The 14,579-nt window shown below is 48.5% G+C and overlaps 1 protein-coding gene across 1 annotated transcript in view; it reads left to right on the forward strand.

The window, feature by feature from the left end:
- The window catches only part of LOC119180236 (forkhead box protein K1), a 71,099-nt gene that overhangs the window by 36,513 nt on the left and 20,007 nt on the right, over window positions 1-14,579 (forward strand). The window lies entirely within an intron of this gene.

Raw genomic sequence — 14,579 nt, forward strand, 5'->3', positions numbered from 1 at the left:
GGTCACGCGCTGTGAAGTAATGGACGTCGCTTTAGTGGTCGTTTTGTTGTATAGGCGTTCTGGTGTGGTTTTTTTTTTCTTTCATTCGTAGCGTTGTCGTCCTCTGTTGAACACTCACACACACATGTGGACGTCTATGATCCGGATGAGAGGCCACACTTGGGAAAAAGCTGTATGCATCTCAAATAGATAAAAAATGGCACCATATCCACGGAGTGAATGATGGAGACTGGGCCAAAGCATCCGTCCGTCCATTCGTTCTTGCTTCCGTCCGTCCATGCGTCCATCTGTGTGACCTTCCGTGCGTCCATTCGCCCGTCCGTGCGTGCGTCTGTTCGTGCGTCCGCACGTCCATCTGTGCGTCGCCCATGCATCCGCTTCTGCGTCCGTCCATGTGTCCATCTGTCGGTGCAGCCATCCGTGAGTTCGTCCGTGCATCTGTCTGTGTGTCCGTTCGTCCATTTATACAACACTCCAAGTACCACCATCTCGCATCTTTTCATCATATATTCCGCATATGCACCGCCATCCAGTGGACATGCCAAGGACTAAACAAGAGGTGGCACGCGCACACTTTCTTACGGCTTGCGCTTCGGGTCTACTTCCCACCTTTAACCACCTCGAGTTCATGGTATATACTAGTTCACTGTATTCATGGCACTGCGGCCCAACGCTCGCTAAACCCTTCTAAAACCAAGGAGGTTACGCCCAGCGAGTATAACGTAGCAACCCTTTCTTGTCAGATAGTGCTCAATGTACATGCCAATGGCTGCTAATGGGGAATGAGAGACAAGAGAATTCGGCTTTTAGTTAACGCGCTCGCTGCAAATTTTTTATTGTTCAACAACGCACAGAAGAAATCTCTCACCGGCACCACCTTGGAGGTCAAAATGTAAGACTGGGTACAAACTACTGCTACGACTACGAGGTACGAACGGGTGTCGCTACAAGGAGCTTCGCCCATAAGAAGGATCAGCAGTCATATAAGGTCAAGTACATGACACCACCGGCGCGCTGCCTGCTACCGCTTGCTTGCGCCAACGTGCAGAATGCCGCCGCTGGTGGTTGCACCAAGCTGCAATGGATAGGGAAAAGGGACGGGTGCGATATGTTTGAGCAACCCCAAGGGCTCGTTCCCACAGCCGTCAAACGCCCCCGTCCCGTCACCGGTTTTGCGAACACAGATGGGCAGTGCCCACACTGTGGGGAGACGTGTGATATCTTCCACATGGTGTGGGCATGTCCGAAAAATTCCCACCTACCCCCTTCCCCTACCCCTTCCCGAGAGGCATGGGAGACTGCCCTCCTCAACTGCTCATCACTAGAGTCTCAACGGGCTCTGGTGAGACGGGCGCGAGTAGGGGCCTCGTCATGCGGTGTCCCGGACTAAGGACGCCGACCATGTAGCGGAGTCATGCTTTGGCCCCGTACCTCTCTCTTTTATAATAAATCTTTTTCATCATCATCATCACCGGTTTTTGTCAGGGGAGAAGATTTCCGTCTCGTTTTCTCTTCAAAAAACCGGGTGTCGGTGACGTAGAGCGATGCTCTAAAAGACGACGTGGACGACGACGACGACGGGAGCAGCAGAACGCGAGCGCGACGACGCCATCGTCGACGCCTCGGCGAAGAGCGACTTCTTCCTTCCGGTCGTGCAGCGAGCGGTGGTGGTGGTAGTGGTTACAATGAAGAGGAAAAAGGCACCTAATTTCTGTCTGCCTTCAGGCGACACGGCGCAGTGCCTTATAGGGGTGGGGGGAAGGAGGGATAAAAAGAATAGAAGGAAAGTAGAAGCAGAAGAAGACAGCCAACGAGAGGAAAAAGAAGGAGATAGGAAAGTGGGGATCCGGTCGAAGCAGTCCAAGGGCGGGGTGCCACAATGCGAGAGCTACACGGCATCAGGAGACCGCGGAGGGCGAACCAGTCGGCGGGAGCTACGCTGAAGTCGGAGATCGCGAGGGCACAACCGTCCAGCTTGAAATCCTGCGAGCGAAATGTGCAGCGAGCGGTCCAAGTTCAAGGGCGCCTTGGCGCCGTGTTGTTCCTCCTTGTCTGCCATCACGCCTTTTCACTCGCCAAGCGGCGAGAGGTGGTGAGATGCCCTTGGGCGAGCACTTTGGATACCTCCTCTCTCTCTCTCTCTCTCGCCGTGGTTTACCGTGCTCTCTCCCACAGGCTCTCTCTTTGGCAGTGTTTCCTTTGCGCTCACCTATTCTTCTACTGACCCGTCCTCTGCGCAGACGACCTCATTCCTTCGTCCTGCGTCGCTTCTTCTTTCTCGGAGACAATAAAAAGAGACCTACGGCTGCATCTGCTGCCTGTTACGACGTGCCTGGCCTCGGGGTGGATCCGCGCTGTGTTTGCGGTCTTCTCCGTCGGTGTCCCTCGTGTCGCCAGCGTGCGCGTGTGAGTTGTTGCTGAGGACGCTGTGTAAATATCTGCTGAGGAGGAGGAGGAGGACGTGTCCTCAAAAGATAGAGAGATAAAGAAAAGTAAAGTTGCGCGCCGAGCGACAGTTGTTTGGAGAGAGAGATGGAGGCACCGAGGTGTGACGTGCATGGGCGAATTATTCAGGGCTCAAAAGGTTCAAATGACGATAGTTATAGCGCGAGAACAAAACGACGACACAGAGACAAGGACGTGTACACGAAGGACACGAGTCCTTCTTGTCGTGTCCTGCTTGTCTCTGTGTCGTCGTTTTGTTCTCGCGCTGTAACTATCGTCATGCCATACCAACTAGCCGAAGCTTCTAGGTTCAAATGAACCGGGCCCTCCGGTTTTTTAGACGGTGGGGGGGGGGGGGGCAGAAAAAAATGGCCGACTTCGTTGTTTCGTTCGGAAAAGTTGAACCCTCCTGCTGGATTCCCCTGGCAGAAAAAGATTGTTTATTTTTCAATAATCGATGTACATTTACACGCTTCTAAGAGGTTGTTCGTCGCATAACTTGCATAATCACAGTTCTACAGTCTGTGGTAAAAACCTTTTACTCGCCCAAGACCATGCATCGTTGTGGAAGGACGGAGCTCATCCAGCGCATGGACACACACAGAGCAGCAGCCCGACGAGGATTTTAGCAGCCACGGGGCGACACGCGATGCGAATGCGCATATGTGAACGGTTCCCGTTTGAAGTATCCGTTAATGCGCCGAATGAAAACAAAGGTATGCTAATAGCCCAGGTGATATTAAACACTCCGGGGAGGCTTAGAATACAAATATGGCTTGTGTTTCTTTGCAGCTAAATCTGAAAAAGCGTCTAGTCTCAAGCATGACCATATGACAAGGCGGCAGAGAAAGGGGGCGGGGCGAGGGACCCGCCTTATTTCTTTGAACCGGGCCCTCGGCACCGTTAATCCGGCTTTGCTGACGTGTACCGTACCCCCTCGCGTCTTTCCTTTCACCCTTTTTCGTTTGTGTGCTATGCGATTCCGGTCAACGTTAAGTATCTAGTAACGTTGATTCCGGTAGGGCCTCTTTCGCGACGAAGCTTGGTAGCGCGCGGCTACACAATGGGCGATGTAGACGAGGAGGAGGAGGGGGTTTGCGAAGAGGGCGAAAGGGAGGAGACTCGGAACGTGGGGCTGATCAATGGAGCGCCGCCGGGGAGCTTTGCGGCCTTGCAGTGTACTAAATAGCGGCGGCGGCGGTACCAGCCTTCTCTCGCGAGGTGGCGTGTTGGTGTGTGTGTGCTTTTGTTTTGTCTCCGACAAGGTTGGCAACGTCAGTGCTGGTTGCGCCTGCTGCGCGCGTAGGCGACGACTGCTTGCTAGCTGAGCTTGTCTGAGAAAGGCGCGCGTACCTATTATTCTTTGTTATTGTTTGTTAGCGGCGCGCGACATTGGCGTGCCCGTATTAACCTTTAGGGTTATAGTTGTACACTTTGGTTGCTGGAGCTGTGCGCACTGATGCAATGTGCTTTTTTGTGTTACGCCAGTTCGCGTCTCCCGTAACACGTTGTAACTTACCGACGCTGATGAACGGCGCGCCGGTGGTTGCTGCAGTTGAGCGACACAAAAAAAACAAAAAACTTTACTGGTCCTGTTGTATACGAAATACTTTGCCCTTTTGTGCTGCGGAATGTGGAAGATGTGTCCAGTTTTTTGTGTCCTTTTGGATGTACGAGGCTTATACTGTCAGCCCGGGTGTATATAAAGGACTTGTCCTGTTTTTGTTTTTTTTTTTCTGTAGTGCCTGAAGGTCTGGTTCTGTTCTATAGTACTTTTGGATATGAAATACTTGTCCTTTCATCGTTCTGTTGGATATGGGAGAGACTTGTTCTGTTGTATGCGAGGGACATATCTTACCCGTTTTGCCCTCTTCGTTATCAAATACTCGCCCTGTTTTTTGTTTTTTTTTGCCCTGCTCGATATGAAAGACTTGTCCTGGTAAACTGGCTTTTTTTTGAATAGCTGATTGTTATTCGCATATCTGGCATTGCTTTGATCAACGATAGTCTCGTTTGGGCAGTAGCGAAAAAGCATCGGTAGTGACGTTATCCTCGATGTTTACGATCATTGTTGCACGTTCGCGTGAAGTAAAACTAACGGAAAACATTGCTAACCCATTAATATCGCTTCCAGCGTTGTTAGCGTGGTCCACGGCTTTGTGACGAGTATTGGAGCAGAGGTACTCCTATGTTCCAAGAAGGGGTAGAGTGAGGTAGAAATGCGCGTTCCGTCCTTATCGACGGTGTCGGCACGGTCGTGTTTATCTGTCGAAGAAGGAGATAGTGATGTTGCCGCCGCAAGTTTCGTCGGGCAGGTCATAGTTGCCAGTTACGTTGATAATAAGTGGGTCGGGTCTTCTTTCTTCGCCGAGCCGCTTTTAAGAGTTTCCAGTACCTCGTCGCGGATTTTGGGTTTACTTGCATTTTTCCAGCTAATGTAGTGTGTGTGCGTTTTTAAATATATATATTTACATAGGAGAAAGTTGTACGCTTGTCCAAAACTGTTTATTGGTCGACGTTTTGATCGGAGACATTGTCGATATATATAGTGATCATCCATGCACCAAGAGCGCTTTTCTTGTTCAGTAATAGCGCGTTTGTCGCTTAATTTGAGTAGCCTAGTGTGAAGTCGGATATACGTTAGAAAAATCAACAGGTTACGTTGGCAAACGTGCATTGAACCGAACGGAGACTTGCCTGGAGACAAGTTTGTATGGGCTTTCATTCATAGTTGCGCATATTTTCGCTGTACAAAATATTTTTTCAGCTTCCCTTCGTACTTCAGTGACCTTTTTTGTATTAAAGAAATTCAACAACGGGAAAGCAAATTGCCGTTCTGGGGGGTTAATTCTTTTGGGACCATTTGATTGTTAGCTCCGTAGTATCTGACAACTTTGACGGGTTCTGACATCGCCACAAAGCCAGTCGCCATGTTTTGGATAGTAACGGTGAAATTTCAACTCTTAAAACGAGTAGCACTTACATGGGGTGAGAAAAAAGTATTTACAGTTCGAGCGGAAACGAGCTAGCACGATTGCACTTCACTGTCGAAGGGCACGTAATTCGAAGCTGCCTATGGCGGAGTTCAATCCGGTGTGCGGCGTGACCTCCATTCCTTACTGCGCATGCGCCAATGTTTCCCCTCTCCTTTCGTGAGTGCGAGGAGGTGGCAGAGCGCCGCCTCCGTTTCGTTTCTCCTCCCGTTTATCTGTCCGCCACAGCTGTGCGCTCCTTTGTAATGCTGCGCGCGTTCGCCCCGTTACACTCTCCTAGCAGCGCTGGGTGTTCAGTTAGCGGCACACACACGGTAATGCACGTAAATGGAAACGGGGGAAGGTTATCATAAGACATATATACACAACTCCACAGACATATAAAACATACGTGGAAACATACAAATAAACACAATTGTTTATCTCTCTCTTAGTCTAAACGTTCTAACAGTCGTTTTCAACGCCGGGCAGAAGAACTGCGCTTCCTGTGGGAGCTCGATCGAGCGGGCGGGGTTCTAGCTTGATCTCAGATGAGGACGTCACGCGGGTACCGATTTGCGTTCGCCGTAGAGCGTTTTCAGTGTCGCGCCACGTGCCGCCGAGTGCACGTGGATTCGCCGAACGGTATAACTTAAGGCGTCCGCAATGCTACATTTAAGATGCTTCGATGGCGCCAAGTAGCCGTGGCCTTTGGTGAAACTTTTTGTTCACTCTTGGATAGGCTTCAGAGCGAGAGGAGTCTCTATCGTTGGTGGGCGTGTGGCTCATACCTACAAGAAAACCGTGAAGACGTGCGTGGCTTTTGTCGTAAAAAAAAAAAAAAGGTTGCATAAGCCTACGCTTAGCGTCGTGTGGCTGCGCTAGCTGTGATATGAAGCGCTTACATTTCGGACCCTGTCGACTGCCGCCGTATCGCCGTATTAGAGAGTTATACCGGGATACCGGGTGTACCGTGATAGCGGAATCGAAGTGCGCACGCGCAGATACGTACGTCGCCCGTACCGCTTACCGTACGCGTGGTATTTTTCAGATTTCACGTTACCGTGGTAGCGTAGGTGTACGTAAACGTGGCGGCGTACTCAGACGCCGGCTTCGAAGTAATTTTGGCGTCGTTTTTGAAATGTTCACGTTGTTCGCACAGAACGACTGTTTAAAGTGGCTTCGCTTGCCTTCAGTTAGCTTCGATGACCGAGTATTATGGATAAGTTGCGCAGTTTTTGAGATAGCTTTTCATTTCGAACGCGTCTAGGCCCAACTACAAGATCGATGTAAACAAATCGGCAACATAAATGTTTTCGCGTTTGGTGCGTGGTTCATATTTATTTTTATTGTTACTAAAATCTTCTAACAATGCTTCGCGCGGTGAAATAGGCAAACATTCTCGTTTTTTTTTTTCTTTTGACTGTTGTTTAACCTCTTAACCATCCGATAGATGGTGCCACCGTCCCAGCTGGGGCACGCAAACGCTATCCCGCTCTACTATAAGACGCCGTCCACAGCTAACGTTTGCTGCACGGTAACGCCATTCCCTTAACCTCCGCTATCACGCTAACGGTAAACTATCTGTAATGGTGGCATTTTCGGCTGATCGGGGTACCCCGTAGCGGCCCTTTGGGCCAATCTGACCTTACTAAAGAACGTCTCGGTCTTGTGAGGAGGGTCAAACACGTGTTGCATCGTGGCAGGCAAAAAAGAAAGAAAACCAAAAGCCCACTTTGCACCCTTCTCCCCCCCCCCCCCCGCCGATGCCCTTGCAGCCAGCGCAGCTGACGCCCCCTGGTCGAGAAGCAAAATGTAGGGCATATATAAACTCGTGTGACGCGTGTGGCGGAGGGGCGGCCGCCATGTCGACGTCTGTTGCGCAGTTGTCTGTTTTCGAGCGCCGCCGCCCGCTACGTGGCCTTTGCGGAGGGAGGGGAAAGGAGGCGGCAGTTTTTCGGTCGCGTACGCGCACGCGCTCACGTTCGTTGTGGGGGTTTGATGATCGTACGCGGCGCGAAAGAGACGACGGGCAAGCAAGTAGCAGCAGCGCGCGAAAACGTGTCACGCATGTGTGGCGTCAACGAGCGAGCGGGTCCTCGCGTCCTCTTCTTCCTCTGTCGTCGTTGGCAGCGATCCAGCGGCGGCGCTGCTTGCCTTCTTCACAGCGGCTTGCCTCCAGCGCGACGGTGGTGGAAGGAAGCAGCCGGGCGACCGAGGAAAAGAGGCGCCTGCCTACTTTCTCTCCGGCCTGTTGTTCCACTTGGCTTGCCCCCCGAACGCACACACACACCCGCACACTTTCTTCTTTATAGTCTCGTCGTCGTCTCTCCAAGAGAGATAGCGGGGAGGAGAAACGACCGGCCCTCCTCCTTCCTTATCTGACGCTCCCCGGCGTTTGTGTGTGTGTCCAGTCGGAGGAGCTTCTCTTATCGGGCCTCCCGTGTCCAATCGTACCAACGTCCCCGGCGGCCCTGGCGGGGGCTGCGGTTACAATTTGAGTAAAGTCTCTGAATGATACTACAGCGCGCAGCGTTCGCTTGTACTATCTTCAACACTTAAGTAAACGTGGTTTCGCAGTTCTTGTCGTCCGTGGCACGTGTTAGTTGCGTGCATATATAAACGGTTCGTCCTTCCCGCCCTATCAGTGTATTGCTAGTCGGCGCTGTGTGTCTGTGTGACACTCTTCTTTGGCCCAGTCTTTGATTACGCTGTGTTCCTTGCAATGTTGTACTAACACACCCAAGCTTCTACACTTCCATTCCTCCTTCGATCGTCTTCTAAACGCATCATGTCTACTTCCTGGCGCTTCTGAAGACAAAGGCAGCAAGGGCGCTTTCGGGGGTGGGGCTGGTAATGGTGTGACACCTATGCCTAGTACATTATGTTCAGACAGTCTGTACCTACCCACACTCTCCCCATCTTAGTTGTTTTTGGTCTACCTTAAGTTAAAGGGACCAGATGTCCCGATTCAAGCGAGACATGTCCCGGTTTTTCGGCTGAGGTCCCGCTGTCTCACCAACCTGCCTGTGGAACGCTATTTTCTCCCACTTTCGGCGGAAGACAGGCTCACAATCAACTGGTCGGGCCGCTGCACACCTTTGCTATACTAGACTATACAGGGCTATGGTCGATACAGGGTGGCTGGCCATGGCTACCTGGAATGAGGAGGTCGCCCGTCTCTGGGCGAAGAGAACGCACGCTTGGTCGCAAATGAAGTTTTAAATCTCCCGCTCTTTCTATTTCTGTCTCTTTCTTGTCCACTTGCCCACAGCAATGCAATCACATGGTTCCCATAAATGCTTGTTCAACAACCATGCCTGGATAGCCGACTTGTTGCGACGCTCGCCTTCTGAACGTGGGTATCCGGGTTCGAATCCCGCCTCTCCACTTCTTAGCCTTCCTCTTTAACGGCTCCTCGCTTCGGCACTCCTTTTTACGATAGGGTTTATATAGGCGTCACACGGTCACTTTTGATAGTGATCGGGCCTGATCTGGATCGATTTTTTTTAAACGTGATTGGCTCGATTTAGTAAGCGTCTTAAGATAGATCAATCACTGCTCAGAAATTTGAACCCGATCGCACTTAATCGCAATCAGCATTGCACCGTGTGACACCGGTATTACTCTCTCCTGTTCCCAGTCTCCAGCCTCCTTCCCCTCACTCTCCATCATTCGTCTTCGCTTTGCTCTCTTCCTCTAATTTCCTAGCTCTCCCTCACAACTCCTGTGCATCTTAAAGGGGCTTCCGAATTCCTGTGGCGTATATGTACATCCGAGTTATACAAAGTGTTGGCTGGCATCTGCGTTTCAAAGAGGGCCTTTCCCATATATTGTACGTGGGTCGCTCCCGGGGGACCCGACAACGGGTTTGGAGGAACATATCGGTACCGATATCCAAGGACAACTGAAATCGTAATCATGATTCCAAAATATTCATTTCTTCTTTTTTGTTAGGTTTCATCACATGGCAACTGGATTGGATGCGATTGAAGAAAGAAAACAAAACAAAAACAGAAAGCTCCAGACAAGTTACATCTGCGGAGCTCATGAAGATCAAGTGTTAGCAGAAGGTTCGCGGGGCGCGTGTTTGAGACACCGTGTGTAGGAAAACCCAAAGAGTGTTGCTTGGCTGCAAATTCATGAAAAAGTTCTATGATGAACGGTTTTGGCATTGACACTGAGATTCCACGTATAAGCTCAGCGGAGCTGTGCACACTACACATTAGTCCTGTGGAATCCCCAAGTTGGCAGAGTGGTTTTGAAAGGGATAATGGACAACCGACCCGTTTTGTGCCACCAAGTCACACAGATATCTCGAGAACAAAAGCTTTTGGTTTAATAAAAATTTAGTTTTGATCTCATGATCAAAATTGAGACCGGTGCCCTTTTTAAATGCTCTCTTTACCCAATAAGCTAACAAGCACAACGTTTGTGCTACAAGGCTGAAACATTTGTCTCACTTAGCCAGATGTGTTTAAATTGGGACATTTCAGGCGCTGCCGTTTGGTGCAACTTGTACACGCGCCTTCTATGTAGCATGTTTGCAATATTGCTCTTTCCTTCTTTTTCTACACATTACCGACAGGGATGTTCTGGTGTCCCATATCCACTGTTGCATCACTGTCATATAGGTTGTGACCAGAATTTCCAGGTTGCATTTTTCGCCGGCAAGAGGACAGGTGTTTTTTTTTTTTTTGAAATTTAGAGCGAATGGGAAATAAAAGCGGGGCTTGCCGACGAGGAAGGGGATCGCTGGGTCTTTGTGGCAAACAGCTGTGTTGCGCGTTCATTGTCCAAAGCATTGCCGTGACACGACACCGGGGCATTGTGCAGTGTGTGCATACGTCACTCGCAGGTGGGGTGTTAGTACAAGAGACACAGCCGACCTTGAGAATTTATGGAGGCGTACACTTTCGCGCGTTATAGCACAAAACAAGCTGGTTGTTTTGGGTCGAGTGAGACTAGATAGGTTGACAAGCGGATTTGGGTCGTTGGTTCTTCGGAAAAAGTATGAAGTTGTTGTATTCCGAGGTCTTCGATTCATCTTGGTCATGAGAAGTTGTACAGAGCAGAACTGAACCTTCCTTTTTAGCAGCCAGATAGAGTCGCAGTTTGCTGCCTTGTATGTAGTATTAAGCAGCAACTAGTTTCTAGCAGAAAATTGTTGGTCACTTTTCCCGGTAATAACCATCATCTGTAGAACGGAAACAGCAATGTTACTTGGTTACAGTTGCTTAAATGCATGGTTTCACATCTAAGAAGTTATACTTTAAAGAAAAAGCAGGAAAAAAATAAACTGAGGTGAGCACAAAGGCCATTGTGTTGGCCATGGAAATGTATTTATGGCTTCATAATGAACTGAAATCCAAACATGTTTGTATAACATTTCAAATACACTGTCCTTACAGTATAGGGGGGGGGGGGGGGGGAGGAATGCGTATGGCCTTCATTGCGTACGCAAGTTAACAGTTTGCGGGAGTGGGTAAGGTTGCAATACGCAGCATTGCCTTTTTTTCTGAGCCCGCCAACATTGAGAGTGCCAGGCACGTTCCATTATTCAAAGCAGGTGTGGCCAGCAGGGAGCACTCCCAGAAGCAACTTTTTGTGGGCAATTGCAATAGAGATACAGTTGTTTATAACTTCAGGTAAATAAGAAAGAATATTGTGTGCATAGCCGCATATGCTTATAAGCAATGAAAAAGCATTTCTTTAAAATGTGGGCTTTTAAAATGAGCCAACAGCAAGATGGACTGCTTTTTACCGGCTTGCTGACCACCCCTAATAATAAAATGTACTTGGCATTCTCGTTATCGGTGCACTCATAGGAAAATGCAGCACTACTTGTCGCAATTTTGTGACTCCGGCCGTCAGTCACTTCTGCTGATGTTATTCAATTGAGACTGTACATGAATATTGGGCAGCCATGGCCACGTCTGCAGTCTTCATATCAATAAGCTTCCAGTAGTCACTTGCTGAGTTTTGCATTCTTACTCGTAAAGAAGGTCAACGCGAAAAACATCGGTTCTGAAACCTTTAACAAAGGAATGCTGCTGGAAATGCGTGCTCAAATCTATAGCTATTTCATGTATATGAGATCATGGCATGCTTTGCTCAGCTTTTAGTTTGGATGCATTTCAGTGCTCACTTTTCTTTCTGGATGTTCATGAAGACTCGTGAAACAAGGATATCTCTTGGCAACAATGGGCCAGCTGTAGTAGTACATGGCTGAAACGGTGAATTATTTATTCCGCATTGTTCGTGTCTGGGATCCGGCCAACCTCTGCATTTTACGATCGGCCTGGTCTGTTGCTTGCCCCGACATCGGAAGGTGACTAGTCCGTGCTTCTTGTGGAGAACCTTGAGTCGTTGCTGTTGAGGGGCAACAACGTTTGTAGCTGCAACAGTGTTGCCTCTCGGGGAGGGCAGGTTCATTCTCTTCGACAGTCCCAAAATAAAAGAGTAAATTTTAGACTTTCAGCTGCAAGTTGCAGGCGCTGTTTTTCTCAGGTGGCCTGTACTAGCTGAGCATCGCATGTTTGGCGTGCTCTGTCTAACTGGCTCGAGCGGTTAAGGTCTGGCGTGGGAGGAGCTGTCTGACTGACAGATCCGCTCGTCTATTGTCTCCGCTTTGCTCGGGAGGCATTTCAAGAGCTGGAAGAGAATGACTTGCTCGTCTCTTGCTTTGTTTGCAAACGCGGCTTCTCATTCCAGCTGTGGAAAGCGAGGCAGGCCTTGCGGTCATTGTCTTTCTCTTTGTTCTTTCATGCATCCTAGCATTTCGACCTAACATGAAGGAAAGACATCAACTGGCAAGATACTTTCAAGTCCTCTTGCTGCGAGACACTGCAGACATTTCTTCCTTTTTGACTCGATCACGGCGGTTTAATTTCAACCCAGGGTACATGCTGGTCCAGACGGTGCGCAAGTTGCACCTTATTGCAAAATTTTCATGCTATGCTGGATCTCGTTGGATTGCTAGGCCACTATTGATTGGCGGAAATTCCAATATGGTCAAGTTTTAACCAGTAGCACCCTTGGCCACCCCTCGCACGGCTCTGGAATGCTTGCTGTTCTGGGCTTTATCAAATTAAGTCGCATTCAATAATTCGCTGTCCCCTTGCCTGCCATTGGCTCATGGGGCTACTAGGACTTTTTGGATCGGTTTGAAATATCAACATGGTCATCATTGTGAACATGACTGGGCCTACTGTAGGGCAAAGAAAGGCCTTTCACATGATTGACCAATCAACCCGGTCTCTGGCTTTCTGCCGCCACGTTATGCCTGCGAACTTCCTGATCTCATCGGCCCACCTAACTTTCTGTCTCCCCTTCGTGTGTTTGCCTTCTGTGGGAATCCAGTCTGTTAACCTTAATGACCAGTGGTTATCCTGCCTGCTCGTTACATGCCTGGCCCATGTCCATTTCTACTTCTTGATTTTAACTATGATATCCTTAACTCCGGTTTGTTCCCTGATCTTTTCTACTAAGGTTACGCCTATCGTTTTTTTTTTTTTTCCATCGCTGGCTGCATCATTCTCTATGGAAGCTGAACCCACTTTGTTAGCCTCCAGGTTTCTGCCTCGTAGGTAAGTATCAGCAAGATCCAGCTATTATATACGTTTTCCTTGAGGGTTAGTGGTAGGTTATTATTCATGATGTGAGAAAGCTTGCCGAATGTGATCCACCCCATCCTTATACTTCTAGTTATTTCACTCTCATGGTTTGGCTTTGCGGTTACCTCCTGTGCTAAGTAGACATGTTTCTTTACAACTTTACAGACATGTTTGTTCGCAGCTTCCAACCTACCTACACCTACTGCAAAGCGTTGTTTTCTCTCAAGACTGCTGCACATTACTTAGGTTTTATGCATATTGATTTTCAGACCTTGACAAATAGAACATGTAGCCCTATGTGTTTGTGATAGTTTTTGTTATTCATTCCGGCACTTTTGACTATATTTGATAATTATATTTTGTAATAATTAGGGGTTTTAGTAAGTTAACTATGAGTCATTGTTAGCGCAACTTCATTAAAAATAGCCCTAATAAAATCTGTTTGCTTATTTATTGTAGCAACTTGAGAGGGGGTAGGGGAGGGTTCATTTTAGCAGCCACATCCATCTCTAGTTAAGAGAGACTGCTGCTGTGATTTTCGATAACCGCTGTATGCCACTGGCATGCTTGATCTAAACGATTGTTATTCCTGTTTGACTATGCCACTGTCATGCTTGATCAAATCATGCTTGATCTAAATGATTGTTATTCCTGTTTGACTGCAGGTGTGCTTGTATAGAAGTGTAGCACGTGACACGTTCGTCTGATAACTCTGTGCACAAGCTCTCCTGCAGCGTATGTTCATGCTTCAGTTAACATAAGCTGTACACAACATATATCGTTGTCCATGCTTCTCGTAGTATTTGTTCTCTGGTTTAATCCCTGTTGGCATCACTTTGCAATGCACCGAAAATGCTGTTGTGGCAATATTTCTGGCATGAATTTTTTTTTGTTCCTTTTGTTGAAATGCTGATAACAGGCCGGTTCGTTCACGCTGATGATTGGGAAAAGCCAAGGCAAAAATTTATTTAAATTTGAAGAGAGGGAAGCCCAGCATTACGCCGGTATTTGTGTTTATGTCACGTGGAACTTTACATTGCTCTGGTTTCTAAGGGTTGCACACAAGATAACGTCACAGTACACATGTATGCATGCAGTTTATTCCTGGGAAGATTGACATGTTTGTAAATCGTCACAGCATTGCATGACAGTGCTTTGTAATTCCACTAGGGCAACCTTTTAAAGTGTCTGTAAACAACCCCCAAGGTCCAAAAATTGTTATAAAGAGAAATTAGTCATGTTTTGCTTTGGAAACAAGCTACCACAAGAATTTTAAGAATACACACTATACTAAAGAAGTTACAAGGGTTAAAACATCAGTTTCAGCTGGTTTCATATTTTCACGCGGCCTCGTCGCCCTTCTCGCTCACAGGGAGGGGAAGGCGTAGCCCGTTGTGGTGACTGCTTTAGACCAATTGACGAGCGGCGTGCTACTTCAAGTCGCCGATCAGCGACTTTGTGTCCCTGCTTGTGAAAGGAGGATTGGTTGGGCGTAGGAAATGAGCACGGGAATTTTTTCAAAGTGGAGGCTCTGCACGGCATGCAG

This window comes from Rhipicephalus microplus, chromosome 7, assembly GCF_043290135.1.
Source record: "Rhipicephalus microplus isolate Deutch F79 chromosome 7, USDA_Rmic, whole genome shotgun sequence".
Lineage (NCBI taxonomy): Eukaryota > Metazoa > Arthropoda > Arachnida > Ixodida > Ixodidae > Rhipicephalus > Rhipicephalus microplus.